A 6909-nucleotide genomic window follows, 5' to 3' on the forward strand; every position below is an offset into this window, starting at 1 on the left:
GGAAGCGTGAGCATCAATAATTTGATTACTATCATATAAAATAATTAGATTACTATCATATAAAATAGAAAGTTTTATTTCATCCACTTTGTTCTTGTTTTTATATTGTGGTTTCTCGGTTTCTTTTTTTTGGGGGGTTTTAAAAAAAGTTCGGTAAAATTGTTGCATTATAATCTGAGAGAAGTTTTTGAAATGGTTATTGTAAACTTTTGTACGTAAACATAGACCCTATAGAAACCATTTTCGGTGCATGCTATCCTTGGGTTTACCCGAGATAGTCAATCAACTCTATTTCTTTACACACTTTAGGTTTTTAGTTTTATTGTTCTGTGATTTATTTTTCCTCTCCAAAAACCCAAAATTTTCTTTTGTTGATGTTGGTAGATTTTAAGTTCGGTACTTTGCTTTGTGTTATGAGTGATCGATGACTGATTGAAGTGTGTTTGTTTCTATGAGTATGTGACTTTTTTTTTTTGGTTGAGGTCCATTTCGACAAGCATATTTTGATTGTTTGAATGATACTGATCACGTTTGGGTTTTTTTTTTGAGATTACTGGTGTTTTAATATATTTTCCAAACTTAATTAGAATAATTGGAAAAATAGTTAGACCATCTCAGCAACGGCAGAAAATTGCTTTTAAAAAAAGAAATATATTATTTTAATTATATTTATTTTTTTAATTTTTTATTAATATCAACCATTAATTTTTTGACTGTCAGTATTGGGTGAGGAACGTTTCTTCCGAAATCAATTTGAGTATTGGTTCTTTTTATTTTTTTTGTCTCTCCTCTCTATATTAATTTTTTATTATAACTTTTTTGATGAGTACTCTCCAGTGGAAGTGTCCTTAGGGTTCTGTTGTGAGATAAAATTGTGAAAGAGAAAAAGAAATGAGATGGTGTGTGTGCTTGAGAGAGAAATAGGGAAAAAATTATTTTTATTTTTATTTTTTGTTCTTTTGTCATCACGTCCTATCATATCTATTTATTTAAATATTTTGGTAATATGACTTTTACAAAAAAAAAAATCATATATATGAAAATTTATATTTTTTCTTCACAATTTGATAGGTACTATGTTTGATGATTTTATTTGATAATATTCAATATTTTTTACAAATTTTGTATCCGATTAAATGTATAGATATCTGTACACATTACTAAACTGTACACGTCTGTTGATTTTTGTGGACTCTTGGCTTGGTGGTAATCACGCCAATATCTTCACTTTGCCATACCGATGTCAGATCCGGTGTCGATTAGCCTCCAAACTTCCCCCACCACAAAGCTTTTATTTCTTTATGTCTTTCTTATTTCTCTCTTCTCCGCCACGTCTCCACCGCCATCTCCGATTGAATGCAACGACACACCCGGCAGATACAACAATAATGATGGTGATGTCAGGTCCGATCTTCTTCATGAAACACCTCGTTTTCTCTCTGGTTGGGACAACTCACGTATATGTCCTAGCGTCAAAGATGATGGAGCGAGACACGTACAAGGACAAAGACTGCGTTACGCTAATCAAAGTAATGGCGCTGTCGGTGAGCTCCGGTGTCAATAACCAAGACGGTAACTTCCATGCAGCGACGATGTGGTGGTGATATTTGGTTCTCGATGGCATAGGTTAGGGTTCTCTAGATTTCCCTTTGATTTTGTTAAGCGGCTTGTTGAAGAAGGAGAGATATTACGCCTCTATATATTCACAAAGGCACGCACACCAAAACCCTTTAGTCATTCGTGGAGGGTACCTTTGGACCACTAGTGTCAACCAAATTGGCCCATTAATTTGGGAGAGGGATGTTACAATTTTGATACGATATATAAACAAAGCAAAAAGATAAAAATCCATTCAAATGGAGCACCTAGATGCACAACCAAATATATAAACAAACCAGTCATGTGCACAAACAAACAGCAGTTAACTAGGGAATTTGGAACTACAAGTTCGAGTTCCTACATACATGTAGGAAAATTACAGAAAGGACAATAATTGAAATTTGATGAAACATGAGATATTACCGTCGTATGAAGGAGGAAATAGAGAACGTCCAATCTTATTTGCCGCCACACAAACAAAAACAAAAACAAAAACAAAAACAAAGAAAAACAAAAAGAGTTGGTTGGTCGAAGACTTATAAATATTGGTATTTCGGGTTTAGTCTCTTTGCTCGGTTTTTGTCGTTGGTTTAATGTCTGACATGTTGTCTCATAGATTCCCATCTCCATTTCATCACAGCTTTGCTATGAATTGTGAAACATGGACATTTTTCCTTGGCGGAAACTTAAGATCTTCCCATCCTTCTTCATCCACTCGCTCAAAGTACTGATCTACCATGCTATCCTTCATGTCCTTTAGTTGCCTTGGCTCGCACTATAATTTCAACAATACAACGAAAATTAATTGGAACCCACGAAGTGGTGGGTTAGTAGTAGTACAAGGGGATTAGTTCTTTTGGACTAAATGGAGAGATTTGTCAAACCGTTGGGTTCCTATCTTTGTCTACCAATATGGCTCTGCACCCCTGCATAAGTAATACACGTTTTTTGTAATTATGGTCTACAACAAAGACAGTTTCAGGATGAAGATAAAATTAGAAAAGCTGAAAAAACCTCCTCAAAGTCTCTGCTTATATCTCCCTTCATCAAATTACACACCATTCTATACTCACGAATAAGACACTGCCCCACCCCTTGCAATCTTCCTTCTCTTATCTGAAATTTATACACAAAATTAGCTCTATCTCATCACTGCGTGTTAAACATTCTGGAACTAACCGATCTAAGAGAGATTTTAAGACTTGATAGTGAAGCCTAATGCACGAATGGTAGTTGAGATCCAATCATTTGATTCCTGAGTGGCCTCTCTCTCCTAACCAACACATACAATGGTAAAGTGCATCGTCAAAAGGTAATTAGGAAATTAAACCTGTATACTATACAAACTTACAAGTGCAGATATAATTTCTTCGATAGTTCTTCTAGAGAAGCACTTATCAATAACATCTAACCTGCGTAAAAATAAAATAAAAAATAAACATAAAGATAAGATATACACTACACAAACTAAAAGCTGATACCAATACAAAGTTGAAATTTTGTAAAACATGTAACGTACTAAATGTAAATAACGGAGAAATTAATTAATTTTAGCACATTACCTACAATATATGTTTTTTGCAATGTTGACACGACATAAGATATTCGGCAAACTCAGGTACAAGTAGAAAGAGTAAAACAATTAAAATCATTTACACTTGCATGTGGTAAGCATAACGTGTGGTGCACCTTGGCTGCTGCGGAGGAGTCCTACCTTCGACAAAAGTCCAGAATATGCTGGTTAGAGGAAGGAGACAAGAACTCCAACTTCTTCCACCGAACTGTCTTGACCCGTCAATCAGTAAACCAAATCTTGTTCCTGCTGGACGACAATGGTCAGATTGTAGACTCCAAACACGGTATTCAGCAAATGGCGGTTAGTTTCTTCGAGTCTCTTATAGGGGATAAAGGTTCAGTGCAACCTCCTACTATTGAGGAGCTTGCAGTGATTGTGCCTCAACGTTGCTCCCAATCAGCATTACAGGTCCTCTCCTCACCCTTCACACCGGAAGAGATCAAGAAAGGTTTCCTTTCTCTCCCAAAGAACAAGGCACCGGGCCCGGATGGATATAGTGCAGAGTTCTTTACGGCTCACTGGGATACTGTCGGACCTGATATGGTCAGTGCTATAATGGAATTTTACAACTCTGGTCAGCTCCTCAAGCAATGGAATGCTACATTGCTGACCTTGGTTCCAAAAACGCCTAATGCTTCAAGAATGTCTGATTTCAGACCCATTGCCTGCTGTAACTCCATTTACAAGGTAATCTCGAAGCTCCTTGCTAACCGTCTCAAAANGTAATGCTTACCACACCTTAACAACATAGTGCTTACCACATAGTGCTTACAACATAGTGCTTACCACATAGTGCTTACAAGATAGTGCTTACAACATAGTGCTTACCACACCTTAACAACATACCGTGTTTCTTCGAGGTGACTGTATATAGGGTAGGACATGCATTGACAGAGAGAAACGTCAAAATAGTACTTGGCAAGAAAAGTGCCAATCAGGGATAAATTCAAGATCTTACAGAGAATTCTTATGTCCATTGTGCTAGTTCAACTAAAATTCCACAAGAATTAGTTTTGCAACACTAGCTGTTAATTATACCCCCATTAGTTCCCAACAAAAAAAAAAAAAAATCTATCTCATTTTCCTCTGTTGTCTATTATGCCTGCGGCCGTGAATAGGAATATATAATAAAGACGTATGCAAAGTAAACTTATACCGTTGAAGGCACAAAATGAGTTGCAAGACCACAAGCAAGCATTTCAGCGCCATCTAACCTAGCTCCTGTGAGGCCAACATACTCTCCTGATCAAAGAAGACAGGTGACTAGGTAAGGATAAGAGGATAAGCTCGAAGTTAAAATTCCTTAACCATAAACGTGCCCTTATATTTTCATATGATCGTCAATTCCTCGTAATAAGCTTTCATAACCATACGGATCTTATCATTAATCAATGTAGAAGTTCTTTAAAGACATCTATTAAAATTCCCATATTTATATTAGGATGTCTTTTTCTCTAAAATTAGGATATGTATACAAATTAAAATAAACTAGTTAACATATTATATGCATAAATAGATGGTAACTGCAATTAAAAAATAATAATTTAAGTAAAAAATACTACAATTATGTATAAAAGAGGTAATTGTGTCACTTTCAAAGCTGAGGCAGAAACACGCGGCATTTTAGGTGTTATATGCTTATGGGGATGCCACTATACTCGTCATGATGCATGCCACTAATATGTGCTACAAGTTGATTTTTTCTTCAATTTTATATTTTAAAAAGAAGTGATAGTATAGTGTCATTTTTTGTTAAATATTTATTTTATTTGGACTATTTTTTGTTGTATATTATTCGATTTTATAATACCATGTTGTCGGATAATATTTGTTTTGTTTGTAAGTTAAAATATAATGATTAATAAAAAAATTGATATGCTATGTTAGATATAAAATCTTGTTTTTTTCAATTTAATTAGTTATTAAATATATTTCGTTTTTAGAATGTATTTAAATTGCAGATATAAGTAGTATTTTTTACTCTTAAAGATTATTGTTATAGTAATTTTTATTTGTAATGTTAATTATTTAATTCTTTAAGATTAATAAGGAGACTATATGATGTCGTTGGCATATCTTCTTTATTAAATTGCGACAGTAATTTTTTTCATCTCATTATAAGGCAAAAACAAATGAGTTTTGTTACCAAAAAATCCAGGGAGCCTTGACAAGAAGTAGGAAGCGCCTAATCTGGGAAAAGCCCTAGAGCTGTCTCGGGCATTGCAAATACCTTTGAGAAACTCAAAAGATATGGGGAAAATATCAGCATATTTTAGCGAGAGGGATCTCTATTTGTCATCCATCTATGCCCATGCTGAAGTAGAGAATACGTACCGTGTTCTCAGTTGCAATACGAAATCGACCATGGACAGAGAGACCAGCTCCGCCTGCCATGACAATACCATTCAAAATTGAAACCTATAATATCAATACGAATTAATGAGCTTATTATATACTTTTTGATAGTCTACTTTAACAAAAAAAATAAAAGGGATAGTGTGCATGTTGACTGAAACCTGAGCTTTTCTATACGTAGCCATAACATAGTTGAGCATGTATTCCTCTGCGAATATATCAGCAGAGATTCTCCAATTTCCTAGTCCACGTAAAATAGAGAAAAGAGTGTGAAAGTAAGAAAAAAGGAAAAAAAGTAAGGTACATATGATAATGATATACCTTGTACGATGTTACGAACAGTAGGTTTAACGTCGCCACCAGCACAAAAAGCTCTTCCTTGACCCTGTTGACAAATTTTATTTAGTGCCTATACGCTAAAAACAAAAACAAAAAACTAATGATTAATTTGTTACTATGATGATATTACCTTTAGGATGACAAGTTTCACACTAGGTCCTCCTCATACGCAAGAAACAGTTGCATTAACCGAGTCATCTAAAGAAAATATTGATTCCATGCATGCCAATATGTAAGTAGTGAACGAAAGGGACACAACGAAACAGCTGAAAAGCAAGGGAAAGATTCAATACCATGTTGAAGGACAGAACATTCAGCTGCTTGGGTCTGTTTAGTGTCAAGATTCTAGCACTCGATTTCTCTTCCACCAAAATCTGTGAACAAATTGATTTAATTTAGAGCGATCGAATAACTAAAACTCCACTCTTATCCCCGGTCCATGGGATTGTGATGTACAAGATTCGGTTCAGACCCTTTGGTTTTACAGTAAATTAAAGGAAGAGAAAAACATACCGGAGAGTGAGAGTCCATCTCGACTGCTATCGTCTTTTTTTTTTTCTCTTGTTTCTTCTCCGTTGTATACTCCTATACATATATATAAGAGAATGTCCATTGGTGATACAGATGAAATGTCTTTAGTAAATCATAAATCATAAAAAAATTAAAACCCATAGAAAACTGACATGTATGTAAAGAATGTCTTGAATGTCTTCCACTATAGTCTATACATTTTTCTCTTCTCTCTCTTCAAGAAAGTCTCAAATTTATGTTTAAAAAAAATACTATAGCGATGGAATCAACGGAGAAATATATTTTTTTTTTTTGTTCACTACATTGTAAGTAATAGTTTATATTTCAGCACATGAGAAATTAGTATATTTAAATATTTTCTTGTAAACAGATGAATATATAGTTTTCTAATGAGTCGCCCTCGTGACAAATTAATTTTTTTTATATAAATAAGACAAAAAGATCTACTCAGCAAAACTTTTAATAAGACTTTCTCAGTTTAGTTTGACAAAAAAAAAAAAAAAAAAAAA

At 34.3% G+C, this 6909-nt stretch overlaps 1 pseudogene; it reads right to left on the reverse strand.

Moving 5' to 3' along the window:
* On the reverse strand, nt 1904-6794 carry LOC104753381 (annotated as a pseudogene).

This window comes from Camelina sativa, chromosome 16 (assembly GCF_000633955.1).
Source record: "Camelina sativa cultivar DH55 chromosome 16, Cs, whole genome shotgun sequence".
In the NCBI taxonomy this organism is placed as follows: Eukaryota; Viridiplantae; Streptophyta; class Magnoliopsida; order Brassicales; family Brassicaceae; genus Camelina; species Camelina sativa.